Here is a 16,784-nt window from a genome sequence, read left to right as displayed (position 1 = left end):
GGATAGCCTGGGCATCAAGGTCAGAGGGGAGGGGAAGATTTGAGCCTTCCCTTTGCCAGCCTTTACAAAAAGCCTCCAGGAGAAATAGGCACCTGTTCTCTTCTTAGAAAATAAGCAACCTGTTCAATAAGTCTTAGGTCCCACTTTTATCATTTCTAGAAGTCCCCAAAGGCTCCCACCTGAGCCCCAGCTGCTGCAGCTCTTTTCCTAGGGGAGGGGGAGGGGAGGAAGTTCATTTTAGAAGAGCAGATATTAGGGAACAGTAGAACTTGGGGCTAGGGGCTAACCAGGGATGTGCAAACTCTCCGAGAGAATATCATTAGCTTCCAGAAGTCTTCTGAGACCTTCCTGGCTCCAAACCAAGCCCCTTTAGACAAGGAGGCGATGAAATGACTGGCTAACGTAATCAGTGGGGAGGGGAACACCGAAGAGCTGAACTTTGCCTTTCACTTTGTGTGCTGCCTCCAGGCAGGCTCTGGGGGGGGAGTTCAGAGGCCCAGGGATCCTTGAGCAGCCGCAGCCGGGAGGGGAGTCTGGCCTGGGCCTCCCACTGGAGACACTGGGGCATCCCATAGGGTGAGAGTGGAGGAGGCGAGGGTCCCAGCTAGGTGGAGGCTGAGGCTGAACTAGCTTTGGAAGTGGCCTTCTGCTGTCCAGGGAGCCTCCTCTGCCAAAGGGAATCCAGGTAAGAGAGTCTGCCTCAGTGGGTTCTGTGGGAAAGGTAAGGGAGGGGGAAGAGAAAAGAGAAAAGGAAAGCGGGGGAGGTAAGTAGTGGCAAAAAGGGACTGGGCAAAGAGAATATGTATATGTGTGTGTGTGTGTGTGTGTGTGTGTGTGTGTGTGTTTGTGTATGTGTCTGTTTGTATATGGGTGCGTTTTGTGTATGTGTGTGTTTAAGTGTGTATGTGGGGGGGGGTGAGTGTGTGGTGTATGTCTTGGACATTTAGGGTCCAAGGGCATGGGTGGGGTAAACAAGAGGGCAGGAGGCCGTATAGTTGAGAATTTGGGGCTAATAGGAGCAGAGTTTTTCAGTATTTGGAGCTGGAGACACAAAAGGAGAGAAAGGGAGAATATGAAAGAAAAGGAGAGGTTGAGGAGAGGGGAAGAAAAGAGAGGATTAAGGGAGAAGAGTTAGAAGGGAAACAGCCAGAGATAGAAAAGAGAGGAAAAAGAAAAGAGAAAGAGACAAGCTTTGGGGAAGAGAGGGAAAAGAGATAGAAAGAAGAAAGGGGAGAGAGATAGAAAAGAAAGGAGAGAGAAGAGAGAAAAGAAGAGATATAAGGAAGACGGGGACAGAGCTAGAAATGAAAGAAGAGAGGCAAAAGAGAGAAAGAAGAGGAGTAGAGATAGAAAAGAAAGAAGAGAGGGGAGATGGATAGAAAAGAGAAAAGAGGGAAATAAAAGAAGATATAGAAAGAAGAGAGGGGAGAAAGAAATGAAAGAAGAAATAAAAGAGAGGGGAGAGAAATAGAAAAGAAAGAAAATGAGAGCTAGAAGAGGTAGAAAAAGGAAAGAAAAGAGAAAATGAAGAAAGATTCTTCTACATTCTAACTAGATAAAGGGTAAAGAGAAATTCTAAGAATTACTGTAATGGAAAGAGCTCAGGATTTGAACTCAGCACACTTGAAGACTTTCCTTCTCTGTAAAAATGGCAGCTTGGCCTCAGTGATCCTTTCCAAATTTAGTGAGCATGAACCAGATTCTTAGACCTCACTCTTTGGCCTGGCTTACTTACATGGTCCCTTGCCTAGCAGCATGTGTAAGTGGGTGATAGTAGTATCAGCGGCTGTTGGGAGACTTTTGGGGATTTTGGAGGTGGGGGGTTCTAATGGAAAGAACATTAACCTCAGAGTCAAAGAATCCAGTTCCATCCCCAGCTCTATTGTAAGTTCTGGGTGACCTTGAGGGAGTTATAACCTCTGGGGGACTTGGTGTTGTGTGAAAGGCTGTGTAGCCTTTTTCTTATCTCCACCACTGTTGAGCGCTTTCTGCCCCAGCCACTTTGGAGTTGACTCCCTCACACATGCTCCCTACCAAACGGACTCCTTTATGTTGATAGCAAAATATGTGCATATAGACATATATGCATTGCATGCATGTGTAAATATGTCTGAATATGGTTGCATGTATATGTATCTTATACATTTATAATATTTCCCATATGGAGTTTTAGAATCTGAGAGCTGAAAAAAATCTTTCAGGTCGCCTTGATCAACTTGCCAGTCTCCTCTCAGGAAGTGGGAATAAGGAACCCATGTGTTAGCCATTCAGTCTGTTACAGATCATATAGCTAGAAGGGACCACAGAGGCAGTTAAAACCTCTTCTGAGCAACCTGAGCTGTGAGAGCCAAAGTTACTTGTCTAAGGTTACACAGTTAGCAAGTGACAGAGATGGAATACAAACCCAGGTTCTCTGACCTCAAAGGCAGCATCCTTTCCATGGAGCCATTCATCCAGTGCATCCCAGTTCTTCACAAGGGTAACCAATTCATTTGCAAAATTCATTTTTAATTTTTCCCCCCACTAACAGGCATTTATTTCCTCTCCCAGCCACCTACTCCCTCCCATTTACAAAACAAAGAAAAGGAGAAAATCCTTGTAATAAGCATGCAGTCAAGCAAAATTAATTCCCAAATTGACCATTCCCAAAGACATATACCTCATTCTGCATGTTAAGTCTATCACACCTCTGTTAAGAGGTTACGTCATTGCTTTGATCAGAGTTCTTAGCTTTCATAATTCTTTGTGTAATGTTGTTATTATATATCCTGTTTCTTCTTACTTTACACTGCATAGGTTTGAATGACGCTTCCCAGGGTTTCCTGAAACTGTCCATAATTTCAGATGAAACAGTAGGATTCCAGTATGTTAATAAACCACAATGTGTTAATTTACCATTCCTAAATGAATGGATGTTCCCTTAGTTTTCATTCTTTGCCATTATAAAAAGGAGCTGCTATAAATACTTATACATGTGGGTCCTTTTCTTTTTAAAAAAAAAATTGGAGGGAGATAACTTTACTGGGGTATCTGTGGGCATTTGTTCAGTCAATCAATCAAGTCTGACTTCTTGTGGCCTTGTCCATGGATTTTCTTGTCATAGAAACTGGAATGGTTTGTCATTTCTTTTTCCAAGAATCAGAAGTTAAGGGACTTGCCCAGGTTCACATCGCAAGGAAGTGTTTTCAACTGGACTTGAACTTGACTCCAGATCCAACATATTCACTGAGCCACAAGTTCTCTCCAGGTCAAAGTGTATAACAATTTCATTAAATATTCATTAAATATTTTTATTGCCTCATATGCTTGAACCATAATCAGTCTCTTTATAGATTCTACCCATTGATTCTGACTTCTTCAGCCCCCAAATAGAAATCTAAACCCTCTCCCACATGTATGCCAGTATTTAGAAGGATTTTGATTTTGTCCTTGTGGGAAATTCTTCCACCAATGCGGAATTCAGTCATTCCATATCTCTATAGAGAATCTCTTGGGTTGCTCTGGCTGAAGTTATCAATGAATGGATCTCTCTGTGGTGGTTGACTTTGAACTTGGTTAAGGCTGGTGCTCTGATGACTTGCCAAACCAACTTCAAAGATTTTCCAGGTTAGTAAGACCTTTCAGAGTTTATGTTTCACTGCCATAGCCCTGGAGGGTCCAGGAAAACTTCTCATTCAGAAGAGGAAATATATTAGGATGATCATAAAGGTTCTACACAACAATCTGTCAACTAGACTGAAATCAATTCATTAAATTCAAAATTCCATGGGTATAATTGTTCAACCAACTCCAAATTCATCTATCTGTACTGTCATATGTGACAATTCTCCATGATTCTCCACCTTGAGCATAAGGATGTCATGAGAAAATCTGTTGAATTCTTTGCTGAAAATATGATGCACTCTATCCATGGCACTACCTTGACTTACCTGTCTATTGACACTTGAGTAATGAGGATATTTTAGTGCTGTAAGAAGTACCCTTCATGGAAACAAAGCCTCTTTATGACTTAGGAAATTTCTGAGACTTGTTCAACCTGAAGAATTCATTACCCACCTAGTGACTGGTGGAAACAGAATTGAACTAGGTTTATCATATTTTCTTCTTAGTGAATCCATTTTGGCTCCTAATGAACACTATTTTCAATGAGCTCACAAAACTTCTGCTTAGCAGTCTGTCCCAGAGTTTTGTCAGTAATTGGCATGAAACCCAGTGATGTGTAATTTTTGAAATCTATCTTCCTCTCTATAAAAATCAGGGTATTTGCCTTCCCTGGTGTCCTGGCATCTTTCTCATCCTCCAAGATTTTTTAAGGGTCACTGATAATGCTAGCTGTGTGAGGTCAACAAAGCAAACAAGGAAGGTTTGACCAAAAACTCAGTAGCCACTGAACCTGCAAGTGATTCTGTCTGCTCCAGGTGGGGACTACTTTGCAAAGTTTGTGACCAGATGCCAGGCAGCAGGGGGCTGCTGGCCATAAAAGCCAGACCTCAACTTTCTGCTGTGGCAAAGGATGGATGCATACACAAGGTTATTCAATTGTTACATAGAGCAACAGCCCTGATGTCTTTTTCCTCCCATACCTTTTTAAGGGGTCCCACACCAAAAAATGTGTTTGCCTGTGTTCTGATTAGACAGAACTACTGCCCCATCTCTCTATCCAGAGTTGCTGAAGTGGTTGATATGGGGATGGTGTCCCCAGGGTTAATTAATGCCCATCAGTCTGAGATACAAGGGTATCCACATACTGGACTGCCTGCTATGAAAGTGATATACTCTGGTAAAGTTTTTCTTTTTTCCCTAAGGAAGTAACCATAGCAGAGACTTCAGGCTCCCGACATTGGCATTCCCATCGCTGGCACAGTAGAATACAATTCACCTGGCTTAGAGAGAATGTGTTCTCTTACTAATTTCTCATTTATCTTGGAACTCTTAAGTCCATCTCTATGGAATCTGTTCTCTCCTTTCCAACATGAAGGACATCCTCCTTGGGGGAAGGTATTCTGCCTTTTCTCTGTCATCTAGGAATATATCATTTGTTTTCTTGATCAAAGCTCAGCTCAGGTAAATGCCCTTCCCTACACAAGTTCTTCCCTGATTCACCCTCACCCCAGCTGTTAGTCTTCTCCATATCACTGAAATTATCTGGTAAATATTTTCTATTTACTTATCTATATCTATATTTTATCCTCCTCCTCCTCCTAATAATAATAATAATACATTTAAATGTTGATAAAGCACTGCACATATATTATCTCATCTGATCACAATAACCTTGTGAGGTAGGTTCTATTACCTCCATTTTATATGAGGAAACTGAGGCAGACAGAGTTTAAGGGACTTGTCTAGGATCACATGGCTAAGAGGCATTTGAGACTAGATTTGAATTCAGGTCTTCCTGACTCCAAATCTAGAACTTTGTCCACTGAACTGCGTTGGTAGAATACAATCTCTTTGAAATCTATCTTCTGTTTCATCTTTGACTTTGTATCCCCAGCACCTAGCACCTCATACATATTAGATATAATAATAAAAACTTGCCGAATTTAATTTCTTCATTTATCTTTAAAAAGTCATTTTGATCACCCTTAGCAATTTCCCCAAACTTCAGGTCTTTTCAGACTTCATTCTTCCTGACATTATTCTTATAAGACAAAATAAGACTCTTCTATTAATCCTTGGCTGTATGCCCTTGCTTGCCCTTTCTGATCTTTTAAAAATCTAAATGTATTGGAGAGTTCCCTATGCAACCACATGGGTTTTTTTTTTTTCAGGTTCATAGATCTAGAAAAAAGTCTTAGAGGTAATGTAGTCTGACCTCTTCCACATTTCATAGACATGGAAACTGAAGCCTAAAGAAGAGAAATTACAGGGTCACTCAAGAAGTAAATATCAGAGTTGAGAATTAAATCTATGTCCTCCAAATTCAGCATTTTCCAAGATAGCAACTGGATCCAGTGAGGTCCTGATTTCTGTGAATAATGAATCCTATAAAGGGGTCACATGTATTTGGATTCTCTGTATTTAAATTTAAAATTATGTAAAATATGGTAATTAGGTCAAGTTCAATGAAAATATGCATTGCAAATTCAAATAATATGACCGCTTTAAGGGATTCATCATTTGCATTAATGGGATTAATGGTTACATTTTCAAAATTTCATTCTAAGAACCTTCCATCCCGAGGTGTTGTAGGATTCTTTCTCTATCTCTCTCAATCTATCTCTCTCAATATCTCTCTCTCTCTCTCTCTCTCTCTCTCTCTGTCTCTCTCTGACTCTGTCTCTCTCTGAATCTTTCTTTCTCTCCCTGTCTTTCTCTGTCTCTCTCTGCCTCTGGCTCTGGCACTATCTCTGTCTCTGTCTCTGTCTCTGTCTCTGTCTCTGTCTCTCTCTCTCTCTCTCTCTCTCTCTCTCTCTCTCTCTCTCTCTCACACACACACACACACACACACACACACACACACACACACACACATTATTTTTATCCATATTCAATCAATCTAATCTATGACTATCTATAAATCTGTCTTCTGCCTCCATCCACCTATCCAATCATCCATTTGCCTGCCTATCTACTGGTTTCAAATCTGCTTTTCCAAACTCTTAGATCCATGTCAGACTAAGATTGGCATTCTCTTTCTTTCTTCCAATGAATTACAAGATTCCCATCACTTTTGCTTCACTAACTTGGTCCTAGTCAAGGCCAATCAATAGAAGTTGTAAATATGTTCCACATAGTCTCCAGGATCATTACAGAGAGGAAGAAGATGAAAAGCAGAAAATAGAAGTCAGAGCCTATTTATGGTTATTAAAATGGTAGAGTGGAGAGGATTAATACTACTAGAAACAACAAAATCAGTTTTGGTGCACACTGGTGCATGAATGGGTGACACCCATGGGATTCATATTACTTGGAGCATGATCATGTCCAGTGTTGTTTATTTGGGAATCTCCTGACTCATTCTTGCTTTTCATGGTCTTTGACCTTTGTTCTTTGGTATCATTTCTGTGCCTAGGCAGTTCACTTAGGTACCATGTTGGTCAAATTAAGTCTGATAAAGTTGTCATCAAGACAAGTCAAGAATTTGTCTGCTTTTAAAAGAATGAGGCTCTTAGCAGAATGGAGTTTCTTATTCAGTTCAACAAACAATATATACCTACTGTATTCTGTATATAAGACATCATCACTTCAAGAATAATTGATACCTATGCAATATTTGAAGGTTTACTAAGAATAGTTCAATATCTGTTTTGCTACTGAATGTCTAGGTGTAGAATTATAGACCTGCATATCTAGATAATTTATATTTAAGAGAAGTTATAAATAATTTCAATTTTCTTGTCTTTGTTCATAGAAAATCCATTTGTTATTAATAATAATAGTAATAATAGCTGACATTTATTTAGTGCTTTAAGATTTGCAAAAACCCTTTATATATATAATATATATAATATATATGGTATCTTAATTTCTATGATAAGTTGGTGCTGTTATTATCTCTGTTTTACAAATGAGGACACTGAAGTCATGAGATTAAATGACTTGCCCAGATTCACACAGCTAGTAAATGTCTGAGGCAGGATTCAAACTCAAGTCCTCTTGACTCCAAATGCAGCTTATTATCCATTCTGCTATCTAGTGAGGCTGAAGATTTTCTAGTTCAGAATTTTAAAAATTCACAATTAAAAAAATATATGCCCATATAGACTTACACAAGCACAGGTCTTATTCTAACTGGTCTTAGTGATACCTTCTTTTGTTCTTTTTTTCCCCCCTTTTTTGGTAAGACAGTGGGGTTAAGTGACTTGCTCAAGGTCACACAGCTAGGTAATTATCAAGTTCAGATTTGAACTCGGGTCCTCCTGACTCCAAAGCCAGTGCTCTATCCACTGCACCATCTAGCTGCCCCAATACCCCCTTTTGTTAAAAATAATAATAATAAATCAAATCTCTTTAGTTGCTTATGGATATTCTAGAATCTTAGGGTGACAACAAAAGTTCATTTGATATAAATTCCATAGTATAAATGAATCCCATCAACAATAATGAGAGAGGGGGAGATGGCTGAGGCTGGAAGCATTTTTCCCAATACTCTTTCCTGTCATTTTCATTGGAGAAATCCCACATCCTTCATACACTGTTTTGTTCTCTGCCAAATCTGTGGACCTCCAGAGCACCTGCCTATGAGACCTCATGGGGAAGCAGACAGCATCTTGCATTTGGAATCAGGAGGGAGATCTGAACTCTGCCACTAGTCACCTATGTGATTCCTCTCTGGGACTTTGTTTTCTCAACTATAATATGGTAGAATTGGACTAGCTAGTCTAGGAGATTCTTTCCAATTAAAAATTGTCTCACCATCCTCTCTGGACTTTCCTCTCCTTCACTTTCAGATTTCAATTTCAATTCTTCTTGATTAGGCTAGCAATTGTCCTGCCAAGCATGTTCTTCCCCATCTATGGGGATTTACTCTTTTGCTAGAAGCCCTTTGTTCAGGGATCACAATCCCTGGCCCAGAAAACCAAATCCTCCTTTGTTATGTCATTTAATGACCCCGCTATTCATTCCACACATTCTTTCTTTCTTCCCAATAATCAGGCCTGTTAAGAAGAAGAGTGCTTTCTTTGGAGTCAGGGCACCTGAGTGGAATTCCTCCCTTTGCCATTAATTTTTCAGGGACGGGCTTAGTCAAACATTTGACTTCTGGGATTCAGCCCTCTGGCACAAGTATACTAAGGATATACTAACATCTAAGGGTCTCTTCTAACTCTAAATCTGTGATTCTTGGTCATTAGTTTTAGAGTTGTGAAGGACCCTAGAGATTATCTAGTTCCCTCATTTTACAGATGGGGAGACTGAGGCTCAGAAATATGAAGAAATCTTCTGAAGGTTACATGGGCAAAGAGTAGTGAGTTGTGAACCCAGGTTTTCTAACTAAAAATCTGATGTACTTTCTTCAGAAACTAACTCAGCCTGTGCTCCCATAGCCTCAGTTTCCTACTTGAATCTTCAGAGTTAGCAGAGAACGATCTTGTGAATAGAAATGTTTTCACTTATTTATATTTGCATCCCCAGCATCTATCCCAGTGCCAGGTCGATATGATGAGTTTGTTGGTTGATTGGCTCTTGGGTTCTCTCACTATGGTTTTTATTTGCACATGAATCAGGAGAATGGGAAGCAGCTGGTGAGTCTTGAAACAGGCCCAATCCCATCTCAGAGAGACGATGACAATCCACTTCCCCATTACCCATGAGGTCTATATGGCCACTTCCCACTCCCTCCTTAGAAGGAGTCACTGACCATCATTATTATTCCCTTCCTCCTAGGCCCTGCTTTTATCTAACTATAACTGTGATTCCTTCTGAGTATCTTATGGGCAGAGTTCTAGAGACCTTCTGGATCAAGAAACTCGGACCTTCAGTTTAGCACCATTGAGGCAGATTTCCTTTTCTTCCTTTATCTATTCATTCACAGATGTCTTGAACACAATCTGGGTACCACACATACATTCTTTTTTGTTTTTCTTACATGGTCTATTCTTTTGTTTTTGTTTTTACAAGGCAATGGGTTAAGTCACTTGCTCAAGGTCACACAGCTAGGTAATTATTAAGTGTCTGATCCGGATTTGAACTCAAGTTCTTCTGACTCCAGGGCTGGTGCTCTATCCACCGTGCCACCTAGCTGCCCCACATGGTCTGTTCTTTCCCATCTCCAAACTTTTTCCTCAGTAATAATCCTTCTTTCTCCATGATCTTGCCCCATTTTTTCTGTCTGTAGTAAATGATTTTTCTGCATGTAGTAAATTAGCTTTGAGCTAATTGTTTCTAAGGGCTGAGGGTAAGGGGAAATACAATGGTGATGGACTCAGGAACTTTTAAAAGCATAAATCCATCACCATCTGAATATAACTCAGCCCTCTAGGTAAGAAGTCAGAGGGGGGATCCAGACCTATGGGGAAACCTTTTAGAATCTGTGTAAATAGTCTGTATCTCCCTTCTTTCCCCAACTGCAATAATATGCCAGTAGGAGTCCCTCATCAATAACATCAGGTAAGATGGGGTACAGGTGATCGGGGCTGAATAAGGTTGGAAGAGGAAGAATCTGTGAGGGCTAGAGCAGCAAAGGACGGTTTCCAGGAATAGAGAGGCTCTGAACTGGGCTCTTGCCACCAGGGATTGTAATCAGCATCTGATAAATTAATCCTTTGCTAAATACTTAAGCTGATAACCCCTCTTGTCATGACCAGAAGCCCTGAACAAAGCTCAATTGAACTCTGGGAGAGTTTCAACTCCTGGAGTCTGTACTTGGGGACTTGAGAGCCTGTCCTTGCACCACACTAAGAAGGGGTCACATTTTCATCCTCTGGGCAGAGTTGTTACTATCTTCTGGGAGTTCTGGGGATGAGGTTCCCTACAGTGGTCTCAAGGGAATTGTCTTTATAAACTCAATTGAGGAGTATATGAGAAATAACACTGACTCAGGGGTCTTGGTTCAAACTTTGCCTCTGGTACCCGGTGTTCTTCAGTCATGTATGGATCTTTATGACCCTAAGCACTTCATTATTGTCTATGGCAAAGATATATTGGAGTGGTTTGCCATTTCCTTCTCTCTGGGATTGAGGCAAACAGAGGTTAAGTGACTTGACCAAGGTCACATAGCTAATGTGTCTGAGACTGTATTTCAACTTCCCCCATTTGTGAAATGAGAAAAGTGATGGATTTCTTCCAACCCTAGAATTCTCTGGCTCTGTGTCCACTCTGAATTGAAGTTTCCACCCACAATAGGAGCTGTTTGTAGCTGGGGTGGGGGGCTCTTCCCTCAGGTCCCCAGGTGCACCACTCCCTCCCTGTGCCTCTCTCCCTGATGTTGAGCCAGAAGCTGGCCTCTCCTCTCAGGCCAGCATCTCCCGCTCAGAGAATGGGAGCTGGCAGCTGCCCAGGCTCCACCTCCTTCTCAAAGGACTCTGTGTGCTGCTGCCTTTGAGGCCAACCACACCTCTGGCAGGTTGGATGAAAAGGCGGCTGTGTCTGGAGCAGGCAGGGAAGGGAGGGGAAGGCATGGGATTCTGCTGGCCTGGAACCATCATCTGATTGGGGGCAGGGGAAGAGGAGGCTGGGAGATGTGGAAACAGGGAAATAGCGTGGGGGGGGAGTAGGATCCCCTTCTGGGTGGGGCGGATGGAGTCTGCCCACAGGCCTGGTCCTTGGCAAAGGATCAAGACAGAATCCCAACATGTCAGAGCTGGAAGGGTCTTCAAAGTTCACTTAGCCCAAACTTCTCATTTAGAGGAAGAATTGAAAACTCATCCCAGGGACATCAAGGCAGATGGTGAAAAAGAATTCTGAACTCAGAGTACAACTTTTGTTCCCATGATATTATGTGACCCTGACTCTGTTTCCTTCATTGCAAAAGGGAGATCAGAGGAAGTTCAGAGCTCAAAACAACCTTACAAGTCATGGGTTCAAATCTATCTCTCTCTCTGTTCTTTCTTTCCTTCCTTCCTTTCCTTCCTTTCCTTCCTTCCTTCCTTCCTTCCTTCCTTCCTTCCTTCCTTCCTTCCTTCCTTCCCTCCTTCCTTCTTTCCTCCCTGCCTTTATCTCCTATCATTTATCAGTCTATCCATCCATCTTTCTATGTATCTCTTCAAAAATAAAAATAAAGATATCTCAGTCTCTCTCTAGGAGAGGAAAAGTCTTGGATGATGGCACATTCCTGTACCCTGCCACCATCTCTACTTCTGAATAAAGCCAATATTCTGGAGGCCAACTTGGAGCACACTGAACCATGGGTCTCAGTGACCAACTCCAGCAGTCCCTTGCTATGGGCAAACATAGTTTCAGACTCAGAATGCATCCTAGATATCTTCTATTCCACCCCCTTCTCCACCTTGCTTCTCAATGGAAGAGAGAACCCAGGGCCAGAGAGGTTCAAGAACTTATCCCAGGTCAGTCAAATAGGCACCAGAATTCCAACCCAGATCTTCTGACCACAAACCCAGTGTTCTTTTCACTACCTCGATGATGAAGAGAACTTTCTGTGTTTGGGGAGCAAGGGTAGAAGATGTGCTTGGACTCATGATTTCATTTTGCCATGATTTCTTGTGTTATGGGGGAGGGGAAACATCCTTCTGGAGGCTAATGGCTAAGAGGGAGCCCGTTGTGAGTTGGGAGGGGTTAGACCCTGCCCAGGGGGCCCTTTCTTGAGGGGAAAGGACCAGCAAAGATAGCTTTTCATGATGCTTAGCCCTAGGTTAGACTCCAATCTTCTGAAGAAAGATGAAGGGCATTCTGGGGAGGGCAGAGAGGCTCTCTGAAGACACCTGCCTGCCCCCCCCCCCTGGCCTTCTTATCTTTGGGGAATAGATCCAGAACTGAAAGAGATCTCAGAGGTCATCTTTTTATAACCTTTTAATATCCAAAGGACCAGACCACAATTCTGAAGTCCCAAGTCCAAAGTCAAATTGAATGAAATTAAATCTTCAAAATCCACAGGGCCCAGAGCATCCTGATGTTTATCATCTTTATTAAACGCCACTGGGCTGCTGAGACACCCCCTCTCCGTGCCCTTCCCTCCACCCCCTCTGTGAAATTCATCTGAGCAAGATAGCAACTGGTTCACCCTCTCCACCCCCAAGGAGTGATGGATGGTGACAAATGAAGTGGGGAAGGGGGCTTATTGAGACCATCAATCTGGGGCCCGTCCAGGGGGGCCCTCCCTTGATCTAAACTGGAGGAGGGGCTTCTCCTCAGAGGTTAGACCCAGGGTGAAATGGATTGGGTTTCAGGCAAATGGTTGGGGGGAGACTTTCTATTTGGGCTGAGACAAGGATCCCTCTGTTTTTGGTGTGGGCCCAGGGCTCTCTAGGGAGAAGGGGCACTCAATGGTAGGAGAGCTTCCTCATTATTAAATTTCAGGGGTTGGCAAGCTTGGGAAGTCACAGAAAAGAGAGAGTGGGATGAGAAGGAAAGACAAGGCAAAGTAGGGTTTCAGCTAATCCATGAAGGATGGATGGATGCATATCAGGAAAAAAATAGGGTGTCCTTGTTGGCAAGGGGAGTTTTATGAACTAATGCCTGAAAATGGGAGCAAACAAAATGTAAGGAGGGGAGGGATCGTAATTCCATAAATTTAGCATTGGAAGGGACTTCAGAAGCTATCTAATCCAAGTCCCTCATTTTAGAGATGAGAAAACTGAGACCTGGGAAGTCTTGGATAGGGAGGAGACCTTTCTAAGCTGCAATAGAAGTGGTATGATAGGGAATCATGGGACAGCTTGGGTTGGCCAAGATTATGAAGAGCATTAAATATCAAGTTGAGGATTATAAACTTGGTCTACTGGGAAATAGGGAGTCATTGAAAGTTCTTGAGCTAAGGAGTGACACATCTAATGAGTCTGACTTAATGCCAGTCAGATGGCATTAGAGAAAGTAGACTAACCTAGGACAAGGACTCCCAGGTTCTTGCCCAAGGCTGGTCAGGGAATGAAAACCAGAACCTAGGAACCTTTGAAAGGTGACATGATGAGGTCCCTGGGCAGTAGTTCATTTCACCCTTTGCTGTATTCATTCTCACCTTGGTCATCACACTTAGAAGGAAGAAAATGTCTAGTCCCATAAAATTTCAGAATCTTACAACTCCAAATGACCTGTAAAGATATCCATTTCATTATCCTGACTGATGCAAGAATGCAAGAAAGGCGGTTACCCAGTCTCTCCTTCATCTTCTTTAGGGATAGGGAGCTCATTCCTTTGGAGACAGCCTATTCCTTTGGGGGGCAGATTAAATTGCTAGGAAGTTCTATTGAGCAGAAACTTTTTTGTCTGCATCTTCTACAGGACTCTTCCCATCCTTATGTTCCCCAATTTGTTTTTCCCTTCTGGAACTTTGCCCTCACCCTGTTCAAACCTCCCTCATTTTGGATCTCTGGATCTGTCTCCTTAGGGAATGGGGGTTCCCTTGCACATTGAATGAAGGTCCTGGTAAGTAGCTGATAATGTCAGACAATACTTCTTGTGAATGGCTAGCAGGGCATGGGTTGCCCTGAGACCTCCACGCTCTAGTTCATCAGCCCTCGTGCCTGTGGTCACATGTCAAACATGGATAGGATCAGGGGGCAGTGAGTGACTAGGGTTAGAGGATGTTTGAGCCTGGGATTGAGGGTCACTTTATGGAGAGAGTTGGGATGCTATCTGTGGTTGGGGGTCATAGAGAAGGACCTGAGCTTTCTTCGGATGCCAGGGTTAGAGGCTGGTCTGTGACCAAGCACCAGTTTGGGGGGAGGGCAGAGGGGAACCTGCCAACCCATATTGGGTTAGAGATGGAAGAGACTCTTATTTTTCTACCTCCTGCTGCAGGTGACACTTGGGGCCAGGGGAAACCTGGCTCTCCTGGATTTATCCTGGGCTCTGGGATCCAGATAGCTTTTCTTTGCTTATCCTTGCCTGTCTGGTTCTTCTCCTCTCTCTCTCTCTCTCTCTCCCCCTCTCTCTGAACTATTTTTAGCTCCTCAGTTTTTTTCTCTTTGCCCTTTGTGGCTTTTGATAAAAATGGATTTTGCAGATTGGGCTGAGGGGAAAAGGCAGGTCTTGTTTTCCCAGTAGTTAAAATTCCTTGAGTTTAATCAACAGGAAAGAAAACAGCAGGAGGGAGGGAGAGAGGAAGCCTTGTCCCTGGTCCTTCATGGTCTGAAGAACCTGGGCCCCTGGGGAAGGGAAGGAAGGTCCAGGCTGGGCCCAGAGGACAAAGGCTTCTCTCCATCCATGGACAAGGAATTTTTTAGGGTATCCCCCTTTACTCCAGCCAAGAAACATTTTACTAGGATGGGCACTTTACCCCATGCCTGCTCATGAGTCCTGTGTAGCTAGTCTAACAGTGTCACTGGAGATTCCCCTTTCTGGGTCTCAGTTTACTCCCCTATAAAATGAAGGTATTATCCTAATATAGATGGTCTCTAAGGGCCCTTCTAATCCTGAGATCTGTATCAGCCATCCTCCTGAAGACTCTTATGCTTGGTACACAGGCAGGGGATAAGTTAATTCAACTACCACCTCCTCCAGGAAGGCTTCCTGAACCACACCAGCCTATACCCTACTCTTTCTGCTCTAAGCTATTGCATTCAGATGACTGCTCTGAGGTATCTCTGAGCATTGCTTTGATCCATTATTTTGCAAATAAGAAAACTGAGGCCCCTAGGAAGTTCAATAAAAAATTAACTAACATTTATTAATGCTCTTATATAAGTTGGCAAAATGCTTTACAAATGCTATCTCACTGTAGCTTCACAATAATCTATCTAGGAGGCAAGTTCAACTTCATTTTACAGACAGGGAAACTGAGGCTGGGAGAGGCTAAGTGACTTGCCCACAATCATACAGCTAGTAAGTGTCTGAGGCAGGAACTTCCTGAGTCAAGAAGACTCTAAATCTATTCCTCTATCTATAACATCTAGCTTCCGTTAAATTCTTTTCTATGTTTACAGAGCAGTATCCACGGAGAGTAGGATTCAAACCAGGGATGGGCTGATAAATATTTAAAAACTAGCTCTCTGGGAATAAAAAGTACACATGGCATGCTTTTTAATTCAATCTATACTATTAAAATTTTATCTATCATTTTCTTAAGTCTAAACAGTCACGAAACCATAGGCTGAGATCAGATTTGTGATGTTCAAACTGAAAAATTTAACAATCTACTCTGATGTAGACAAGCTCCTCTGAGTTGGCCTCTGATCTGAACCCAGGTCCTCTACCTCCAGAGCTAGGGCTCTTTCAACTGTACCCCAACTGCCCTGCTACTTCACCAGACAGGGAATCTAGAATGAACTGCCCAACACAGAATCATCTGAAACACATACTCAGGAAAGTATCTTCCCTTTTTATTACTGACCTTTTAAAACTCACTTTCAATGTTAAACCCTAAGAGATGCCTGCTTTGATCCTCCCCATTGGCAGTGTCTTTTCCTGTGTAGGCACTCTCCATGACTTTAATATATTCTAATGATCTGTAAATTTGTTATTTTCTCTAAACTCCATGAAGAATGGAATGGGATTTGACCTAAGCTTTAGACTATCTTCAGTTTCTGGACCAGAAGTGCAGACAGTTTGTCAGTCTCAGTTTCTTCATCTGTAAAAATGAGGTGAGAAGAAAATGGCAAACCACTCCAGTATCTTTGCCAAGAAAACTCCGGATGGGGTCATGAAGAGTCAGACGGGACTGAAATAACTGAATGACAACTGTATCCAGACACTGTGGTAGGCGTTGGACACCTGATTACCAGGCATAACTGGGTGATCAGGAAAATTTGCCAAAAGATAGCCCCCTTACCCATACTCCTCACCCCAAGGCGAGGGCACCTGCAAGGCAGCAGCCCACCTCCCAGAGACCTCCCTGAGCAGCATCATGGGCTCCTGGATTTTCCCTTCTTCCTTCTCATCTCGACAGGAACCGAGGCTATCTATCCTGGAAGAGGCTTAGGGGTCACTTTAGTTGTCTTCAAATATATCAGACTTTTTCTGCTTGGTCCCAAGGGGCAGGGAGTTATCAAGAGGTAGGTGTAGACTCATTGTAAGGGAAAAAACAGCCAACTATTAAGTGGGCCTACTCCTAAAGGAGTAAGCTTCCCAGCAGTGAATGTATTTCAGCAAAGGAAAGATGATGCTTGTTATTGGGATAGGATTGAACCAGATGCTCTCTGTTTTCAAATTGGTGGAAAACCTACCTGCCCATCCAATTCAGCAGCCATTTATTCAATGACTTCTCCAGGTAGGACCCAGGGTTGGGG

At 42.6% G+C, this 16,784-nt stretch overlaps 1 protein-coding gene across 2 annotated transcripts in view; it reads left to right on the top strand.

Moving 5' to 3' along the window:
• Positions 1-468: 468 nt before the first annotated feature.
• STRA6 (signaling receptor and transporter of retinol STRA6) overlaps positions 469-16,784 on the top strand; it is a 73,828-nt gene continuing 57,512 nt past the window's right edge. For both annotated transcript variants that reach the window (XM_074232691.1, XM_074232692.1), the window contains exon 1: positions 469-685. The gene's annotated coding sequence lies outside the window, so the exon portion shown is untranslated. The remainder of the gene's footprint in view (positions 686-16,784) is intronic.

This window comes from Macrotis lagotis, chromosome 4 (assembly GCF_037893015.1).
Source record: "Macrotis lagotis isolate mMagLag1 chromosome 4, bilby.v1.9.chrom.fasta, whole genome shotgun sequence".
NCBI classification, from domain to species: Eukaryota; Metazoa; Chordata; class Mammalia; order Peramelemorphia; family Peramelidae; genus Macrotis; species Macrotis lagotis.
The sequence above is the reverse complement of the archived record's forward strand: the minus strand, read 5'-3'. Positions and strand labels throughout refer to the sequence as shown.